The 22,213-nt window shown below is 35.8% G+C and overlaps 1 protein-coding gene across 4 annotated transcripts in view; it reads left to right on the top strand.

The window, feature by feature from the left end:
• Positions 1-5,653: 5,653 nt before the first annotated feature.
• ATG4C (autophagy related 4C cysteine peptidase) overlaps positions 5,654-22,213 on the top strand; it is a 112,192-nt gene continuing 95,632 nt past the window's right edge. Inside the window, exon 1 of one of the 4 annotated variants that reach the window (XM_057717576.1) lies at positions 5,654-5,744. The gene's annotated coding sequence lies outside the window, so the exon portion shown is untranslated. Of the gene's footprint in view, positions 5,745-5,889; positions 6,118-22,213 lie in introns of those variants that run through there. The other 3 variants (XM_057717570.1, XM_057717559.1, XM_057717565.1) reach the window with 3 other exon arrangements.

The raw sequence follows: 22,213 nt of genomic DNA, 5'->3' as shown, positions 1-22,213 counted from the left end.
TTGATTTAGGGTCTAAATGTTTGGCAAATCACAATTTATGACTTGTAAAGCTTCGGTGGGGGATATTCCTCTCCTGAAGCTCTTGGCTGTGAGAAGTGTGGGTTCCATTATGAAAGAAGGATGCACGCGTAAGTCAGTAAGTTACACTGTCTGCTGCCAAGACTAGTGAAGGCTACATGCACAAGTTAGGGTGAACCTCAGATTTATATTGGATTTCTGTTTTGAAACCTTGAGGCTAGGGAATACTTCCTCATACTCCTGGCATCCTTGGTCATCATCTTTTTTGTGTGTGTTCTCACTTGTGCTTCCTTTCTTACGGCCCAATCTCCCACTACTTTTTTCCATTAAACATCTTTCCATTCCCTCTCTGATGCTCTAATTCACTACCTCAGGATTCTCCTCACAGAATTCTTGCTTCACCTTCTCGTCTAAACACATGCTGACTCTTCTCTGAAGATTCTGTCCCCCTGCAACTTTCTTGAATTCATGCCTTCTTGTCTTTTTGGTCTCATTTATTCATGAACACCGGGTCCAGAGTTGAGTTCAGCTCTCCTCTTATTCTTCAATGCTACATCTAAACTAGTAACGCTCTATTTTTATGTAAAAATCTTGCTCCTTGAAAAATTTCATGATATTTATGTATACTGTTCTCCACCCTCTCTCATTTCTGTCACCTTTTGGCTTTGTGCTTACTAGCTCAGATTCCCATCCACCTGGCTTGTAATCTTATCCATGACCATGATTTCAACTCTCACCTAAAGCTAAGGACAACCAAAGCTATATATTCCAAAAATCTTCCTCTTAAGCTCCATATCTAATTGCCTCCTGGGCATAGCTACCTGATGGCACGTAAGCATTCCTAACTCAACATGTGGAAAATTGAAAAAACAGAAACCAGGGAGTCTCCTTTGATTTCTTTCCTCCTTCACCCCTCCTCTTGGTTCTATTGTTCTAATAACTCTGACCAGTTTTTTGCTTTTCCCTTATCACTATTTATTTCAGATCTCTCATTTTTTAAAATCTGAATTATGAAAACAATTTCCTAACTGGTCTTTCCAGCCCAAGCCATTCTCTGTAATCCTGCAACCAGCAATCTAATTATGTCATTCCCTAAATGGTTTCCTTTATAACCAGATTAAAATTCAAGATTCTTATCATAGTATACAAGTACTACTCCCCAACTCTCATGTTGCAGCTACAAGAAATTTCTGGGTTATCCTAGCCTGGTTGAATCTCCCTCTTCTGCAGCTAGTTAATTATTTTTGTCATTTAAGTTATCTCAGGACTTCCTCCTTCAGGATCCCTCAATTTGAGAATAACTGACACTCCTTGTTCTTTTGATGCCCTGTTCATATCTCTATCACAATGCTTATCATACTGTATCATGAGATAATAAGTTACTTCTCTGAATTCTTTTCATATTTCCATGACTTAGCACAGTGCTGGGTGTTTTGTAAATATTAGCTGTGAATAGATTTTGTGCTGCATTTCAAGGCTAAGGTTCTCTTTGTAGCACTTGTTGAAATGTGGCTATGAAAGGAAGAAGAGGATGGAATAATATTGCATCTAGGAGGGAAACTGAGTCCACTGAAGTTGCTTTCGGAATTATGGGGATTCAGTACATATTTGTAGGCTGAGGCAAAGGGGGCAGTGGAGATAGTGAGCTTGAGGATGTAGGAGAGGGGACAGAAGCAAGGTTACTTGGAAAGGAGAAAACGTTTTCACCAAGTTATCCTTAAAATAATTTTTTAGCCTTTAGATTTCTACAAGGTATTCATCTCGTCAAGGCTGAGTTCAATTTATCTCAAAATAATGTTCTTGATCAGGCATATATAGTACATATTTACTTATTAAACAGAACCTTCATCTTTCCCTGGGTCCTGGAGGGAGGTGAATAAGAAGTATACTTGGTATAAGTTAATAATTAAAAGTTCACTAGCAAAAACCTGTAGCTGTATCACAACCAATGCTACTAGAATGGCTTGTATGTTTTCAAAGTACATGCCTGCAATATGATGAATTTTAGAAAAGGCTTGATGCTTAAGATGAATTTTTTAATATATCTACACACTAAGCAGTGAATTGCTGTTTTTCATGATTTTTAAATGTAGCATTTTATTAGTCAAATATTCTGGTTTTAATAGCTATTTAATTATACAATCTGATTTAAAATTAAAATAATAAAGCATGGGTGTTAAGGATAGCTTATGTATGAATCAGAAGAGAGTTTCAGGGCCTTAGTCATCACTGTGAACTCCCACAAACATTGATGGAAAGCCAGTTACTCTGTACAAGGTACTGTGCTTAGGGTTGAGAGGGACATAAATGTTTAAGATGCAGCTCCTGCCCTTTAGAAAGTATATTTGCTACTAAAGAGTTCCAGTTAACCAAATGCATAAGTGATTATTAAAAGTAGATGTTGAAGATAATTTCTAAATACTTAGAACACTATCTTGTTCAAATATAGTAGCATTTTTTTCACTAATGATAGATATTATTTAAGTACTTTCTCAGAATAGGGTTATAGTTTATTTTTAAAACTTTCAACACCCTGACTAAAATTTTACCTTCAAAAACAATTTTATGTGCCAGGCCCTGTCCTAAATACTTTATGATGAGTTTTATTATCACCCTGTTGTACAGATGAGGAAACTGAAATATATAGAAAAGAGTAATTTGCCCAAGGGTAGAGCTGTGACCCTTACACAGGTATTACACTGCAAAAGCCTTTTAATTTTTAATTAAATTTTTTTTGACTAGGTAAGATTCGCATAGTTTAAGAATAAAGTGTGTATAGTAAAAAAAAGTTGATGTTACACATATTTTACTTTCTGTTTTCCATTCTGATAAATGTTTTCAAAGTACATGCCTGCGATATGATGAATTTTAGAAAAGGCTTGATGCTTAAGATGAATTTTTTAATATATCTACACACTAAGCAGTGAATTGCTGTTTTTCATGATTTTTAAATGTAGCATTTAAAATCATCTTCTTTTCACTTCCTTTTAATTCTTTCCTAATTATCAAAACTATACGTGCTTTGAAAAAAAAAACAAAACACTATAGTGCTGAGGGACTTCCTAGGCAGTGCAGTGATTAAGAATCTGCCTGCCAATGCAGGGAACACAGGTTCAATCCCTGCTCCAGGAAGATCCCACATGCCGAAGAGCAACTAAGCCTGTGTGCCACAACTATTGAGCCCATGCACAGCAACCACTGAAGCCCACGTGCCTAGAGCCTGTGCTCCGCAACAAGAGAAGCCACCGCAACGAGGAGCCCGCACACTATAATGAAGAGTAGCCCCCTGCTCGCTGCAACTAGAGAAAGCTGGTGAGCAACGGCAAAGACCCAATGCAGCCAATAAATTAAAAAAAAAAAAAGACTATAGTGCCTAGGCAGAGTGCTTTTGCCCTAGTAGCACGTATCATGTATTTGTTGAACCAAAATGAACATCCTGTCCAATTTTGACTCTTGTGTGGTTGGCAATTGGCTGAATTGTAAAATCAAAGACACATTTAGAGGAGAGACTATTGCTGAGTACTGCAGCTGCAAGAATCTCTTTTAAAAACCTAAAGTCTGGGACTTCCTTGGTGGTGCAGTGATTAAGAATTCTCTTTCCAATGAAGGGAACATGGGTTTGAGCCCTAATCTGGGAAGATCCTACATGCCACGGAGCAACTAAGCCCTTGTGCCACAACTACTGAGCCTGTGCTCTAAAGCCCTTGAGCCACAACTACTGAGCCCGAGTGCTGCAACTACTGAAGCCTGTGCGCCCTAGAGCCCATGCTCTACAAGAGAAGCCACTGCACAGAGAAGCCTGTGCGCCGCAATGAAGAGTAGCCCCCGCTCACCAAAATTAGAGAAAGCCTGCGCGAAGCAACAAAGACCCAACACAATAAAAAAGAAAACAAAACAAAACCTAAAGTCTGTTATATAAATTATGTACTCTTTAGACTCTTTCCCACGTTCATTTACACAATTGATCATTGAAACTGCTTTAGAAATATGTGTATCAAATATTTAGCATATTTTAAAGCTTCCTTAATAACAACCCTAATAAGTGGATCCAATATGTGTTTATTTACTACAAACACCTATGAATAACAGATAACCTAATTATAGTTTATTATTATCTCTGAATCATTCCAGTGAAAATGTTTTCTCTCACAGAGTTCATATTGCTTTGGTGCATGAGTATGGAAAGCAGCAGATTGTTTTCCATGATCATAGGTTTTAAATATTTACCTGCTTGTGCTGCATAATTTAGCACACTGGAGTTGGAAGCAGTTTGTATGGTAGCTGATGCCATGCCAATGTTAAAGAATATAATTTCCCTGTGTGACTTCTTCATGAAGTTGTAAAAATGGAAAGTATTCTACTGTTTTACTAGCCAATTAAGATTTGCTTTGCTGTAAATCCATAGACTACCAATGTTTGTGGTATACACACAATTTTATTTTGTATAATTGCCATGTAGTTTATTTAAAGAATTGAAGCATTGTTTCTCACTTTCTGTTAATGTGTAATATTAAAAATAAAATACATTCGTTCTTGTAATCCAAGCCTTTATGAAAGTAACAGAAAAGCATCCAGACAGCTTGTTAAATGCCTGTTATCTGTCCTAAGAAATCAAAACAGAGTTCTGTATTTTAACACGTGGAACCACTGGCTACCTAATCAGGCAAGAAAACAGTTATTTTGTTTGCTTACTCTAGTAAATGTTACATCTGCCTATATTCTTTGTGTGATAGGTTACTTGGTTACCCAACTGCATAACAGAAAATAAATAGTTGCGGTTACCTGTCTCTGTGAGAATAATAATAAATATAATTTAAACCATTAAACACAAAAAAATTGAAAACCTCTTCAAATCTAATTTTGAACTTTTCAACTTTGTATTCCTTTTTTAAAATAAATAAATAAATTTATTTATTTATTTATTGGCTGCCGTTGGGTCTTCGTTGCTGAACACGGGCTTTCTCTAGTTGATGCAAGCGGGGCTACTCTCCATTGTGGTGCCCAGGCTCCTCATTGTAGTGGCTTCTCTTCTTGCGGAGCAGGGGCTCAACTTTGTATTGCGAAAGATTTTCTTTTCCATGTGGTTTCATAGTCTGGTAGTACAGACTTAATTTTTCACTTCTAGCTCTTACTGTAATTTCCTACGCAATTTAGGAGCATGTCTGGTAGCCCTTGTTCCAGCACAACCTTGCAGTACTCCAAAAACGACACAGGATTACACTTCGCAATAATTTAGTATTTCTTTCAACACCCCTTATGAATGAGGATAAAAATTTCCATTTCATAAAAAGCCTTTGCAGACTGTCCTGTGTTTCAATTCTGGAAAATAATCTGAACGTGGAAAATGAATGCACATATTCCCTGATATTTTATAAGCATTCATCTACAGTCCTTTAAGAATACCTTCACAAAAGGAAAGAAGGGAATACTAGTATTTTTACCAAAGTGGGGCTTGGTAGAAAGATCTACATTAAACTAAACGATTTAATCAGTCCTCTGAAACCGCATTTGAGGTCTGCGGGTGACAGGGGCAGTGAAGTATGAGGGGCGCAGTGCATGCTGGATCTTGTAGTTCCCGCGCTGGAGGAGCGGGAGTGCTGCACGGCATGCTGGGAGTTGAAGTCTAATTGTTTAACAGGAACTCATGTCAGGAATAATGTACTGGTTCTATCAGAGATACCGCTTATAGATGGATACTTTCCCTTGGTTCTGCTCTTGCTATATTGGTAAGTTATAGTCTGGGGTGAAGAAGAGGGCGAAAAAAGGATGGACGAAGTAAATGGGCCAGGGGCCTGTAGGCTGCGGCTAAAGCTACTGCCAATCAATAGGCTTTAGTGCCCCGGAAGTGGCTGACCCACAGAGTTTGAGGGGGGAGTGGGGAGTTTCTCTTACTACGGTGGCCGGCGAGCTCGAGGAGCCTGTGGCTGCGGCGCTGAGGTCGGAGCGTTTGCGTGTGTCCTGGCTGCTTTTGTGGCGGCTGCTGCTGGAGCTGGAACATTTCCTGGTTGGTGGCTCCTGCACGTTGTTTACACTTTGCAGTTCCGTTTTCGGTGAGGGGTCGACTTGAGTTTCTTCTCACTCCGCTAGCCTCAGGAGAAGGTGGGGACTTAGTGTCTCCGGTCCCCTCAAATGACCGGTTTTATTGGGGGGCCCTGCCCTCAGTGGAGACCCTGTGGCCAACCGTTTGGACTCTGAGGGTTTTGGCGCCTCCCTCATCTCTCTTTCTGGTGTCATTTCTATTCTGACTCCTCGCCCGTCCTGGGCTCCAGAGCTTACGAACCGTAAACCTTCCTGTGGGCAGCTGTTCCCCCATCCTAGAGGCTTTTCTTACGTGTTTCAGCACGATCCCTTGTCCCCTAAGCTATTACATCCATTTAACTCCTTCCCTATTTCTCTCCATTAAAAAAAAAAAAAGAAAAAAAAAATCCCCCCAAATCAGATCCTCAAGATTGCAATCTTCTCATTCCTAACTCCTTTATCCCTCTTTAGGCCTTTGTCACTGCTTCAGACTCTTTTAACACAATTTGCCTGAATATCTTAATGCTTTTCCATCCAGACATTAACGTTTAATCACCTTATTTGCTTCTTACTCACTCTCAACTCTTCCATCTCCCTTCGCATCTCAGAGCTTTTTAGGTTGAAGGTTCAAACACATTCTTAAGATGCCTGGTGAATACGAGAGATGTCAACGAGCAGCTAAGCATGACTGTGCTTATAGAGTTTATAGTTAAGATCTCTTTGGCTTACATTTTTGCTTTGTATTGATTATTTTCCCACAAGGGGTTCACTGCTACCCTATGGTTAGAGAATACCTCGTTCTACAGCTCTTTGTATCTCAGTTACTTAGATGGGATTTTTTTCCTTTTTCCTTTTCGAAACATGTCCCCAGTGGAATTTTTGCGATGATTTTGTGTCGATTAATAGCATATAGACGCAAGAGAATGCTCTTTCCTCCTTGGTTGTTTATGATTTGTAATTAGGTTGTGAGTCATTGAAAGTACCCAGAGGGATTCGAAAGCTTTGAAAGGTAAAGTCTGTGTATATACCAATTTGCAAATTAATAAAGCATCTTTCCTGAACAAGGGAGAGTTTCTAATTAGCCCAATAATCTGATGTTATAGTGAATTAATTATCAGTTATTTCACTGTAAAGTTTTGGGAACTGTTTAAAAAGTAGCCAATATGAGAAATTTTATAGTTTAGTAAAAAGAGTTTAAAAACCGTTTAACTTATGCTCTTTTTTTCTGTAAAGTGGAATACAAATATATTGAAAAGTATGTTGTGATTGTTTATGAGATATTTCTATATATTTTGATAGATCTGGTAAAACAGCATTGTTTACTATTCACTAATATTTTGTAGACAGAAATTTTTGTATTTCCTGGCTTTCTGGGGACCATGTAACTTAAATAACTTTGCAGCTTTCTTCTATGCTGAGTATTTTACTTTTCTAACAGTAAAATTATTGTTATTCTATAGTCTATGTGTCAGTAAAATATAAATATTAATACTTGTACACAGCGTTTTTGAGGTTATTTGTAATTAATCAGAAATGGTTACAGCCATGCTTAAGACTGGGGCTAAATGTATAATATTTCAGAATTAATTCACTCATGAAATTCTTTATTGGATAGATGGTATTAGGCTAAACATTACTCAAAGTTTTTATATTTTACCTGAGATTTTATTCATTTAGTAGACATTTATTGAATGCTTCTTACTATTTAACTTTGTCCTTACTATTTGTCCTCTTGTCCTCAGCTCTGTACCAGATGCTTTAAAGCATTATTGCATTAAATCATTATAACAACTCAGTGAGCTGTTGAGTATTATTTACATTTAACAGATGAAGAAACTGAAGCTCAAAGAGTTCAAGTCATTTAGTCCAGTTCCTTTTGACTCTTCCTACTTACTACAGTTGCAAAGATTTGTTCTCTGCTCTGGAATTTATAAAGAGTATTAATTCAGTAAATCCTTGCTAAGCAGGTATTACATACCAAATACTCTTCTAGGTGCTGGGAATATAACAGTGAACAAAGAGACAAGAGTCCCTCCTCTTAGGGAGTTTACACTCTATTAGAATGCTTGACATGTAAACCTTGCCTTCAAGAAGCAGAAAATGTAGCCAGTATGCATTAGATTTTTATGTGTTTTAGAGTGTTAAGGTTGAAAAGAGAGATTAACTAGGGAGTGTTTCACGAAGAAGATGAGATTTGATCTAGAACTAAAATAGTGAGAATGAATTTGGTAGGTAGAAATTGCCAGGAAAGTGATTCCAGTTTGTCATAAAATGAGCAAAATTGTAAATAGTAGGAGAGAGAGATTAGTGGGAGGGAGGTTAACTGGACTGCTTTATATCTTCATTTCTCTCCATATAGGTGTGCAGTGTTGGTTGAATTTGAAACAAATGTTTAAATGAATAAAGCTATGGCAAGAGCTCAGATACCAGGCAACGAGGAATTAGGTAGATCTAGTGTGATTATTGTGGGATTTAAGGAAAGGAATTGGTTTGATAACTGTTGGTGAAAGAACCAGTAGGCACTGTTAATTATTGAGTGTTGGGAGTGGTGTGGTGGCCAAAGGAGAAGGGAGGCTAGCTTACCAAGTTTGAATTGAGTGGGTCAGGTGTATTATAGATTTACTTGTTTCATCCAATCGTGAGGGTTTTTGGTTTTTTTTTGGTTTATTTTATTCCAAGATGCACATTATTTTATGAACTGCTGTAAAAAAAGAAAAAAAATTGCTCATTAAACATAAAAAGATTGTCAACTGTAAGATGTATTCAGTTTCAGAGTTAAAATGATGAAATAAGGTACTCCTTATGATGATTTGTTAGCCTTATAACTACTTAATTTTTTTTTGGACTATTTATAAATAAGTTTGTAATCTTTGACATGCATTCAGTCCTTTAGCATTTATTTATTTACTAGGCAGTCTTCTAGGCCACAGTGATATAGTGACGAGTAAATGTAGCTTCTACCTCCTGGAACGTATGAGGGGAGGCAGACATAAATCAAATATTCCATCAAAGAAATGTAAAGTTGCAACTATTGTAAGTTCTGCGAAAAAGGACTTGATGTTATACAGAAGAAAAAATGTTTACAGAGGAGATAAGAGTGTGGATGAGGAGAGGCCAGATGAGAGGTGGTGTCTTAGACAAGGTAGTGGTGAAGACAGGTAAAAGTGGATAGAGTGAATTTAGAGATGTTTAGGAGGTGGAACTGGGTGATGAATTGGATATGAGGAATGAGGGAGAGAAAGGTGCCATCAGCCACTACTAGCATTTTGGATTATGTAACTGGATGGATTGTGGTACAGTTCACTGAGGTAGGGAACATTGTAAGATGACTGGTTTTGGGGGAACATGCTTTGTTTGTTAATATTTTTTCACTGTGGCATCAGTGTTCAAGGTTAATGTCTTAATTATTCTTTTTTTTTTTTGCTTTTATGTCATTGTTTAAATTAAGTATGTTTGAGGAATGGTGTACCCAAAATAAGTTTTTTTCAGTATTTTTTTTTCCTTGAGTGGACAGGGATAAAGTTCTAGATGAAGGCTTTTGGAAATATGTTGGTATTTGTTTTGAATTTATATGTAACATATTCAACCATATATATGAATAGGTAACTGAGTAATATAGCTATATAGCATTTTTATTTGCACTTGAGATTTGGCAATAAACTGGGCATCTGGTTAAATTCTAACTTCATTCAGTTGGTGTATATGTAAATATAAATATGTATGAAGGAAAAAAGACACGCTTTTGATTTTTTTTGAAATGACTCATGTAGTTTTTGGTGGATATTGAATTAATACAGTCAGTTATTTAGATTTTACATTTCATAGTAAAGCAGTAGAGGGTACAGAGCAAAAAGCTTGGGTTTGGAGTCAGATTGCCTGGATTCAAGATGTGTTTTGATATTTCGTAGCAGTATGATCTTGCAAAAGTTATTTAGCCTTTGTTATTTTTTAAATCTATAAAATGAGGATAATAATAGTACCTGCCTTACAGAGTTGTTGTGAGGATTAAATGAGATGGTATGTGTGCATAGGTTAACAAAATTCCTGGTACAGAGTTTATTTATTATTATTATTATTGATATTATTGTTATAGTGATATGGTGTCTGAGATCATCTGGACTTGAGTAACAACATTTTAGAGTTCCTTTTAACTAATAGATCTCAATTGGGGAAAAAATTGTTTGGTAGTCATATTTGGATTTGGAGAAAATATTATATAAGACAGCTTTTGTTCATTCACAGTTGTCCTAGGTGAGTCACCACACATCATCTCTCACAGAATTCTCATCAGAGATTATAGTTAGTCTACAGCTATAATTGGAAATTAATGATGGATTGGCTTATAATTACTTATTATTTGTTAGGATTATTACTTTTATTTTTAGTCCAACCTTTCTGAACTTTGTACTGGTGTTTAGGTCTCATGGATAGGGTGAAGAAGTAGTTAAACGTTATAAAGTCTGATCAGCTGCTCTAAAGTCGATTTAATTTTCATCCCACTATTTTCCCCCAACTTTTTTTCTTTTGAAAGTTTCAAACCTATAAAAAATGTTTAAAGAGTAGGACAACAAATACCTGTATATCCTTCACCTAGATTCACTAGTTGTTAACATTATGCTTCTTTTGCTTTTTCGCTTTTTCTCTAATACACACACATACACACACACAAATGCACACATTTTTTTTTCCCCTTGTTGAACCATTTGAAAGTAAGGTGGAAACATCATGACACTTTACTCTGAAATATTTCATCATGCATCTCCTAAGAACTAGGACATTCTCCTCCATAACTATAATGCCATTAGCATACCCAAATAATTTAATTTTGATATGATATTATCTAATATATAGGCCATATGAAAAAATTCAAATTTACCCAAATGTTCCAGTAATGTCCCTCATACCTTTATAGGAAGAGAACACTGAATTGAAAGAGAGATATGAATTATATTTAGTTGTCATGTCTCTAATGTAGAACAATCCTCACCTTTTCTTTTTCCTCCTATCTTCCTTCCTGTTTTTTCTTTTTTTTGGTCTTTCAAGATGTTGACATTTTTGAAAAGTCTAGGCCAGTTTTTTTGTAGAATGCCTCACAAAATGAATTTGTTTCCTCACAATTTCAGGCTAAATAGTCTTTTTTTCCAAGACAGTTACATGGTAGTTATTGTAAGCTTTCCATTTGATCACATCAAGAGTAATGTAATAATAATTTGTCCATTTATTGATGATGTTAAGGTTGATCACTTAGGTTAGCCAGATTTCTATATTCTAAAGGTATCTTTTCTCTACTTAACAATTCATCTGTGGAGGTGATACTTTATCATTGGATATTCTGTTTTCCAACAATTTTTTTTTTTCTCTATGGTGGTTTTAGTAGCTGTTGGTGATCCTTGCCTGAATCAGTCATTGCACTGGTGGTTGCCAAATAATGGTCTTCCAGTTCTCTCAATCCTTCTAAATATGTTTGCTGTCTATCTTCTTTAAAGAAGAGATATTCCTCCCCTCTCCTTTTATTTTAGTATCACTATGTACCCAAGGATTCCTTTTTAAAAAATTTATCCAATGTGATGATCTGTTACTATTATTATTTTTGATGACTGAATTATCTCAAAGTTGGTTGGTCCTTTCAAACTAGTTCCTGTGGCCTTTGTATAGGTCCACGTTGTTATTTGGGCACCTTCTTACTTCTTTGTACAATAAGGTATTCCAGGCTCACTTTGTATATCCTACCTGGAATCAATTATTTTACCATGGAGCCCTTGTTCATTTTAGTGGAAAATGGTGCTTAGAAGCCAAAATTGAGGCATTGAATATACTCATTACTACTGGAGTGTTGTTGCTTCTAGGCCCTTTATATGGACACACAGACACAGACACAGACACATTAAAAAAAAAAAAATCATGATTTTATAAGATACCTTCAATTCAAGTTCAGAACCACAGATTTCAGTTTTGCCTTTCATCAGTTCATATTTGCATCTCCCTTTTCCTACAGGGAGAATTCTAATTCTCAGCCATATCAATATATTTACTCATTTAATCTGCCCTACACACACATATGATAGTTTGGGGATTGCTATACTGATACTCCCTCCTACAACAGATTTACCAAGTAAAGATTTCTTGGCCACTTTATGTCCTTAGAATATATCCCTCTAAAGATGTATAGTTAAAGTAGGTATTCAAAGTTATTTGAATTATTCCTTCTGTGATTATGTTATCAATTTAAAATATAGGTAAGTTCCTACTAAACTACTTTTTAGTAGACTTTCTGTAAAATCGGTTATCTGTAAAACTACTGAAGTAGACATAATAATTTAAAACTTTATCATCATATATAGTAATAGGGAACTCTAGAATAGTTAGAGAATATGCAGTTTTTATCTTTATAAGGCTTTAAACTCACAGCTCTATTTTCACATTGATGTGATTTTTATTATTTAAAATTAGAAATGATAAGAAAAATGACATCCTGCAATTCCATTCATAAGCCAAAACAATTGTGTTTGTGAACATTTTAAACAATGCTCTTCTTTTGACTGATGATACAATTCAAGCATTAATCTTTAACAATAGGCATAATTGTTCAGGGTACTTTAACTCATTCCTTAAAAATATGGCTCGTGTTTTCCTGTATTTACACACAGAATAGAAAGATCTATGTTATTTGTATGTCCTTGTTCTTTGTATTTGAAGAATGCTGTTTATGACTGTGTGTTACCCTGTGATTTTTTCATGTGTGAATGTTCTCATTGGAAAGGGAAAAATACTTCTCTTAATTATTATAGCATTTCATATTTCTGTTGTGAGACATAACCACATTCATTCTAGAGTTCTGGTTAGTTATAAACATCTTGCTTATTAGAATGCAAGGTTAATGGGGACAGGAACTGGGTTTCGTGGCTTATTGTATTTCCCACAGTGCCTGACAGAAGTAAGCATTGCAATACCTGATTAATGAATAAACCTGATGCTTTGTGTTTAAATGACATGTAATTACTAGTCTCAATAATATGGATGCACCTTTTTCCTGATAAAAGTATCTAATGGAATGAGACTTAGAAAGGATCTTATTGGTATTGTTACAGATCTCAAAATCACTGTGTCTCACACTGAATTCCCCATCTTCCCTTAGCCTTTTCCTCTTGGATTCCCTTTTTCTGTTAAAGGTATCATTATCCTCTGAGATATCAGACCTGAAATCTCAATCACTATAGTCTCTCTCCTGTATGTGGGCATATAAACATTCATATATTTATATGATGTTGTTAGCTCTACCATCTCAGCTTGTTGCTTATATCTCCTTATTCCTTATCCCCTTACCAGCACTCTGATTGAGGCACCCATTACCACTCATATAACAGCCTTCTGACTAATTGAAGGAATTAAGAATATTTAATGTGGAAAAGAGATAGGGTAGGGTGAAGAGCAGGAAGTATGTCTTTGAATATCTGATGGACTGTCAAATGGAAGAGGGATTGATTTCAGAGAGCACAGCCAAGACCAGTTAGTAGAAATTATAAGGACACAGACTTTTCGTTCCATATGTCTTTCAGGCAAGTGTAGGTGTTTAAAATGAGCTATTATCATGTAGTTGTATGGCTACTCTAGAACAGTTATGTTAGTAGAGAAAAAATAGTTTAAAATATTATCAGGCTTTTAAACTTATAGCTGTATATTTAGCTCAATACAAAGCTCATTATATACTAAACTCCCTGTTCTAGGAGTATTCACTCAGAGGCTGGGTGAATGCACTTGGCAAGGATGTTGTAAAGGAAATCTTGCTGGTGTATGGGTGGGTGAACCTGATTATCAATGAGTCTGAACCAGAGAGCAGGTCAGATTCCTAGGGATAGGAGTGACTTTTCTTTGCTTTTTAAACTTGCGTATTTTCTTTCACTGCTCCTCGCCACCCATGCAGTACAAGTTAGGCGAGATTAATGGTAGATTGGAGTGTATTGTGTAGGAAAATGGTCAAGACCTATTAATGTTACTGCTTAATAATTACTAGATGCTTTTAAGTCCCCTTTTAATCCTAAAATTCTGACATCCTTCAGTTCTTGTAGAGATTAAGTTTATTTTGTTGATTAAATGATTTGACTCAGTATGTTATTTCTTATATGTAGACTGTGTATTTAATAGCTTGCAAAGTTGTACTTTAAAGTATGGAGGTTGCAAACATTCATATTTATCTTGGACTCATCAGAGGCTACTAAGGTACTGACATGATTAAAATTTACTTATCAAACTATTCTAACAATATTATGTTCTCTTAGAGATAAGATCAAGGAATGCTTAGGACAGCCCAGGTAACATTAATAGTTCTTATTGTAGTCTTCAATCATTTAGGTTGGTTATGGTGACGACTTTACAGTCTGTGAACATGTAATATTCTGTGTTGGATAGGTGGAGATTTTCGCCTATAGGAACTTGATACATGTCATATGTGAGGGTAAATGTCTATTCAGTACTTAGTTTTTTCCATGTAAGTTTCATTTTAGATTTAAGAGAACAACTAAGTAGTACATTTTATTTATGTCATCATTATAAAGTAGCTGTATATTGATTTAGTGTCTTTAACTGGAGGTTGCAATCCTGGAAAGTTCTAAGAATGTTTACAAGATGTATCCTTGAGGCAAAACTACCAAGCCAGTTTCTGAATGTACATGTCTTACCCTTATTATGTTGCTTGTTCCTTTTCTCAGTCTTTTTATCTTTATCTCTTACTGCCGTCTACATTGCCTAAACGTTAGGTCTGAAAGAGAGCAATCCAAATAAATATTGCCAGTGCTCTCCCTTTCTTCATATTTGCTACTTAAAAAAAAGAGTGTGCAGGGTTTACAAACTGAACATTTTTAGACAACAAGTTCAGTGCATGAAGACAGAAGACTGGCAAGTATAGGAAGAGAGGGAATAGAAATGGATACAATAGTTGATGATTCTGTAAACAAAGAACTGAGATGGAGAAAAGATATGAGAGTAGAGATGACAGACCAACATATTGAGAGACATTCAGGGTCAGACAAGGCATTGATATTTGTTACTAAAAATGCAAGCAGGTTGAAAAGGTTACAGTAGATGAAAACCTTCCTCACAGTTCATTTTATTTGATGGTATAGCTAAAAGCACATCAAAAATTCTAAATCAATATTTGTATTTCTTTTGCTGCAGGATACCGTTTGGGGAAGATGCCCAAGCATACACAAATCATGGAAGTCTGCAATGTTTTTATTGGTTGTGCTGTGTGACTGAGATATATTCTGTAGAATCAGTCCCTGAAGTTCTGTCAGGAGTTTTTACTGGCTTTAAATCCTCAGTGGATAAAATATTCTATTTATTGCCATATGGGAGAGGCTGATTACCTTCATCTGCCCTTCAAGGACAATGATTTGAGTACCTTTTACATTTATCAGTTTATAATTTATCGACTATCTTAATATGTGGTTGTGGTTATAAAAGTGACTCTAAAAATGACATTTGGGTCTCAATCAATGATTTTCATATCAAATGTTGTAGTTTTGTCTTCCAAAAGAGCTCTAGTTAGTCTTCACTCTGCTTTTCAAATCATTAATAATAAAGTTTAGGAATAAACCTCATCTAGTAGCTTTATCTGTGTTTACTGAGGTAAAGAGTTTTCTATTCTTTAATGCTATTATCTTTTTTTAAAAAAATAAATTTATTTATTGGCTGAGTTGGGTCTTTGTTTCTGCACACGGGCTTTCTCTAGTTGCGTTGAGTGGGGGCTACTCTTCATTGGGTGTGCGGGCTTCTCACTGCGGTGGCTTCTCTTGTTGTGGAGCACAGGCTCTAGGTGTGCAGCACAGGCTCTAGGTGTGCACGCTCAGTAGTTGTGGCACATGGACTTAGTTGCTCTGCGGCATGTGGGATCTTCCCAGACTAGGGCTCGAACCTGTGTCCCCTGCGTTGGCAGCGGATTCTTAACTACTGTGCCACCAGGGAAGTCCCAATGCTATTATCTCTTAATTAAAAATGGAATCATTAGAATGTAAACAGCAAACAGAAATATGGAAATGGTGGATGATGAAATTTGTTGTAGTATGCATTAGTAAAGAAAGTTTGTTTGCAAAAAGGGTTACTAATTTCTCTTAAGTTTTAGGAAATAAACCAGAAATCCCCTCTAAAAAGTATTTGGAAATTGTGAAGAATGATATTTGGATGGTTTTCCAGACTGAGACTCTGACAAAAATACATAAAATAACCAAGAATTTTGGCATATCATTTTTTATTTTCCTGGAACAGTCAAACCATGTGTTTTAGGTATCATAGGAGATTGAAATATACTGGATAATGGGTAAATCATCTCTTCACTTTATAATTGGTAGACAAATGAATTTTAATTCATTTTTAATATTTTTTTAAATCAGGAAAGCTTTGGGAATGGGAATTTATAGGTGAGGATAGTTTAGAATTGTGGTTTCTTCATTTGTGTGTGGTTTTATTTGTTTGTTTTTCTTTTATAGTTAAACTAATTGTACTGTTTGTCTTGCCTTTCTGTGGCTTTTCTCACACAAATATAAAGAAAAAAATTGTTTTAATCATTGATTTATTAAATTATGTACATTTTCTTCCAGCTTTATTGACCTACAGTGCTGTATAAGCTTAAGATGTACAGCATAATGATTTGACTTACATCATGAAATGATTATCACAAGAAGTTGAGTCTATCATCTCATATAGATACAAACTTAAAGACATAGAAAAAAATTTTTTCCTTGTGATGAGAACTCTTAGGATTTACTCCCTTAGTAACTTTCATATGTAATATACAGCAGTATTTTTTTCTTTTAAGTTTACTTTATTTTTGGCTGCGTTGGGTCTTCACTGCTGTATGTGTGCGGGCTTTCTCTAGTTGCGGTGTGCAGGCTTTCGCTAGTTGTGGTGAGCGGGGGCTACTCTTAGTTGTGGTGCTCAGGTTTTTCATTGCGGTGGCTTCTCTTGTTGCAGAGCATGGGCTCTAGGTGTGAGGGCTTCAGTAGTTGCAGTACACAGGCTCAGTAGTTGTGGTTCACAGGCTCTAGAGCATAGGCTCAGTAGTTGTGGCACACGGGCTTAGTTGCTCCGCAGCATGTGGAATCTTCCCAGACCAGGGATTGAACCTGTGTCCCCTGCATTGACAGGTAGATTCTTAACCATTGTGCCACCAGGGAAGTCCCAGCAGTATTAATTACATTTATCATGTTGTTAATTACATCCCTAGTACTTATTTATCTTACAACTGGAAGTTTGTACCTTTTGACTACCTTCATCCAGCTCCCCCTCTGCCATACCCTCCTCTGGTAACCAGAAATCTGATCTCTTTCTCTGTGAGTTTGTTTGTTTGTTTTTGAAGTATAATTGACCTAAACATTATGTTAGTTCCTGTTACACAACATAGTGATTTGGTATTTCTGTGCATTTCAAAATGATCACTACAATAAGTCTAGTTAGAATGTCACCATACAAAGATAGTACATAATTATTAACTATATTCCCTACAGTGTACATTTCATACCTGTGACTCATTTAAAGAAACTATTTTAGTAGGCTGAATGAATGCGAGTATTAATTTATTCCTTTTCCTCTATCTGGATTTCACCACACTTATTTTAAGGAGAAACAAAAATTATGAATTAACAAGGAGTATGCTCCAAGCCATTTTATTCAGCTAAAGCTGCTCTGGGGAATTACATTGGGAAAGTTAAGTTTTGTAAATGACTAAAGAGCTGAATCTGGGGTCTTTAAGAACCACAAGAATAATGTTGTTTATCTTAAAAAGGAAAAAGCACTTTGTCTCAGCACTTTTTCTTATAGGCTGTTTAGGAATTTTGCAATAGAATGTCTTCTCTGTAGATTTCTTAGTTGAGCAGTTTCAGTTGTTTTGTTAGAATTTAACATAACCTGGACACATTTGTAATTTTGTGTATTAAGTTTTTCATTTGAGCAATTTATTTATTTTTAATTAGTTAATTAATTTTTATTTATTGGCTGAGTTGGGTCTTCATTGCTGTGTGCGAGCTTTCTGTACTTGTGGAGAGTGGGGGCTACTCTTCATTTCAGTGCCCAGGCTTCTCACTGCGGTGGCTTCTCTTGTTGTGGAGCATGGGCTCTAGGCACACGGGCTTCAGTAGTTGCGGCATGTGGGCTCAGTATATGTGGCTTGTGGGTTCTAGAGAGCAGAGTCAGTAGTTGTGGTGCACTGGCTTAGTTGCTCCTCAGCATGTGGGATCTTCTCTGACTAGGGATCAAACCTACGTCCTCTGCCTTGGCAGGCAGATTCTTAACCACTGCGCCACCAGGGAAGCCCCTTGAGCAATTTGTTTTTGAATAATTTTGTTATTATGTTTTTAAATTTTTAAATTTATTTTATTTATTTATTGGCTGTGTTGGGTCTTCATTGCTGCACACGGGCTTTCTCTATTTCCTGCGAGTGGGGGCTACTCTTCATTGTGGTGCGCAGGCTCCTCATTGTAGTGGCTTCTCTTGTTGTGGAACACGGGCCCTAGGCACGTGGGCTTCAACAGTTGCGGCACATGGGCTCAGTAGTTGTGGCTCACGGGCTCTAGAGCACAGGCTCAATAGTTGTGGCGCATGTGGAATCTTCCCAGGGCAGGGCTCGAACCCGTGTCCCCTGCGTTGGCAGGTGGATTCTTTACCACTGTGCCACCTAGGAAGTCCAATTTTGTATTATTTTAAAAGAGGCTCAATGTAAATGATTTAATAAAGAGAAATACAAAAAAGAAAGTAGAAATGACGTTGCATAATGTCAGCATTTTTTAATTAATTAGTCTCACCATAAATCATATCTTGTTAAATAAAGCTTCTCCTAATGTTAAAAAAAAATGATATTGCATCTGTTAGAGATTTCCACTTTTAACATTGCGGACTTCTAGACATTGTTTTATGTGTGTGTGTGTGAGAATAGGTATGTACTTATATAATACATATGTATATAGATGCGTGAATTGTATTTATGCTGTTCTCTTTTTTTTTCCCTACTGTATGCCCTAGATGGCGCTTTAAAAAATAATTAGGACTTCCTAGGTGGCACAGTGGTTAAGAACCTGTCTGCCAATACAGGGGACACGGGTTTGAGCCCTGCTCCGGGAAGATTCCACATGCAGCAGAGCAACTAAGCCTGTGTGCCGCAATTATTGAGCCTGTGCTCTAGAGCCCATGAGCCACAACTATTGAGCCCGTGTGCCACAACTGTTGAAGCCCACATGCCTAGAGCCCATGCTCCGCAACAAGAGAAGCCACTACAATGAGGAGCCCACGCACCACAATGAAGAGTAGCCCCTGCTTGCAGCAACTAGAGAAAGCCCATGTGCAGCAACAAAGACCCAATGCCGCCAATAAAATAAATAAATAAAATAAATAAATAAATAAATAAATAAATTTATTAATAAAAGGTAAAAAAAGGAAAGAACAAACTATCAGTACACACAACAACCTGGATGAATCTCCAGAGAATTATGGAGAATTAAAAAAAGATTAATAAACTTTATTTTTAGAGCAATTTTAAGTTTACAGCAAAATTGAACAGAAATAATACAGCATTTCTATATACCTCCACCCCCAATACACATAACTTCTGCCACTATCAAAATCCTGTACCAAAGTGGTACATTTGTTACAGTTGAAAAATCTTTGACATGTCATTATTACTTAGATACCATAGTTTACATTAGGGTTCACTTTTGGTGTTGTACATTCTCTGGTTTGGAAAAATGTGTAATGACATGTGTAGACAATTACAGTATCAGATAAAATAGGTTTACTGCCCTAAAAATCCTCTCTGTTCTGCCTACTAATTCCCTCCCTCTAACACCATAATCGCTGGCAACCATTTTTTACTGTTTCCACAATTTTGTCTTTTCCAGAACATCATATGGTTGGAATCATGTGGTGTGTAGCTTTTCAGATTGGCTTCTTTTAGTTGATATCATTTAATTGCTTGATAGCCTATTTCTTTTTAGTTCTGAATAATACTCCATTGTTTGGATGTACCACAGTTTATCTAAATAATTTATCCATTCTGAAGGATAAATTGGTTGTTTCCAAGTTTTGGCAATTATGAATAAAACTGCTATAATATTTGTGTGCAATATTTTGTGTGGTTATAAGTTTTCATTTCACTTGGGTAAGTGCTAAGGAGCACATTTACTGGATCATATGCTAAGAGTATGTTTAGTTTTGTAAGAAATTGCCAAACTGTCTTCCAAAGTAGCTGCATTCCCACCAGCAGAGAATGAAGGTACCTATCCTTGCCAACATTTGGTGTTGTCAGTGTTTTAAATTTTGGTAATTCTAATAGATGTGTAGTGATATCTTACTATTGTTTTGATTTCTCTAATCACATATGATGTGGAGCATATATTCATATGCTTACTTTCCATTTATAGATCTTCTTTGGTGAGGTATCTGTTAAGATCTTTGGCCCATTTTTAAATTGGATTGTTTGTTTTCTTATTGTTGAGTTCTAAAAGTTTGTCTCATATTTTAGATAACATTTCCTTTTCAAATATGTCTTTTGCAAATATTTTCTCCTAGTCTGTGGCCAGACCTCTTCATTCTCTTGACATTGTCTTTTGCAGAGCAGAAGTTTTTAATTTTGATGAAGTCCAGCTTACCAATTATTTCTTTTAAGGTTTGTACCTTTGGTGTTGTATCTAAAAATTTATTGCCATACTTGGGGTTCTTTAGATTTTCTTCTGTTATCTTCTAGGATTTTTATAGTTTTGTGTTTAACATTTAGGTCTATAATCCGTTTAGAGATAATTCTTGTGAAAGGTATATGATCTGTGTCAAGATGCAGTTTTTTGCCTGTGGATGTCTAATTGTTACAGCATCATTTGTTGGAAAAACTATCTTTGCTGTGTTATTTTGCCTTTGCTCCTTTGTCATAAACCAGTTGACTATATTTATGTGCATCTATTTCTGTTCCATTGATCTACTTATCCTTTTGAAATACCACACTGTTGTGATTAGTGTAACTTTATGTCTTGAGGCTGGGTACTGTCAGTCTTCCTACTTTGTTCTTCAATATAATGTTGGCTATTTTGTGTCTTTTACCTCTCCATATAAACTTTAGAATCAGTCTCTGTGTCAGTGTTCATAAAATAACTAGCTGGGATTTTGACTGAGATTGTATTGAATCTGTAAATCAAACAATATTGAGTTTTCCTATCCATGAATATCTTTCCATTTATTTAGTTCTTCTTTGATATCTCTCACAGTTTTGTAGTTTTCCTCATATAGATCTTGTATATATTTTGTTTGACTTATACCTATTTAATACTTTTTTGAGTGTTAATGTAAGTGGTAATGTCTTTTGAATTCCAGGTGTTCGTTGCTAGTGTATAAGAAAGTGATTAACTTTTGTGCATTAACATTTATTTCTAGTCTGTATCTTACAACCTTGCTGAAGTCACTTATTAATTCCAGAAGCTTTTTTATTTTTTGTTTTTGTTTTTTGATTCTTTAAAATTTTCTCCATAGACAATCATGTCATTTGTGAAGAAAGTTTTATTTCTTCTCATTCTATATACCTTTTATAGCCTTTTCTTGTTTTATTGCGTTAGCTATGACTTCATGTACAATGTTGAAAAACGGTGGTGAGAAGGGACATCCTTGCCTTGTTCTTGATCTTAGTGGGTAAATTTCTCTTTTCCCAACATTAAGTTTGATGTTAGCTGTAGATTTTTTGAAGATGTTCTTTATCAAGTTGAGGAAGTTTCCCTCTATTCCTGGTTTGTTGAGAATTTTTAAATTATGAATGGGTGTTGGATTTTGTAAATTCTTTTCTGCATCTGTTGATATGATCATGTCATTTTTCTTCTTTAGCCTGTTGATATGATGGCTTACATTAATTGATTTTTGAATGTTGAACCAGTCTTGCATACCTGGGCTAAATCCCACTTGGTTGTGTTGTATAATTCTTTTTATACATAGTTGTTTTTCTTCCAGTTTTATTGAGATATAATTGACATACTGCACTGTGCAAGTTTAAGGTGTACAGCATAATAATGTGACTTAGCACAGTAAGTTTAGTGAATATTCATCTCATATAGATACAAAATTAAAGAAATAGAAAGAAAAAATTCTTGTGATGTGAACTCAGGGTTTATTTTCTTAATGTGTTCATATATAACACACAACAGTGTAATTGTGTTTATCA

This window comes from Hippopotamus amphibius, chromosome 1 (genome assembly GCF_030028045.1).
Source record: "Hippopotamus amphibius kiboko isolate mHipAmp2 chromosome 1, mHipAmp2.hap2, whole genome shotgun sequence".
Taxonomy (NCBI): domain Eukaryota; kingdom Metazoa; phylum Chordata; class Mammalia; order Artiodactyla; family Hippopotamidae; genus Hippopotamus; species Hippopotamus amphibius.
This window is presented reverse-complemented; position numbering and strand designations above follow the sequence as displayed.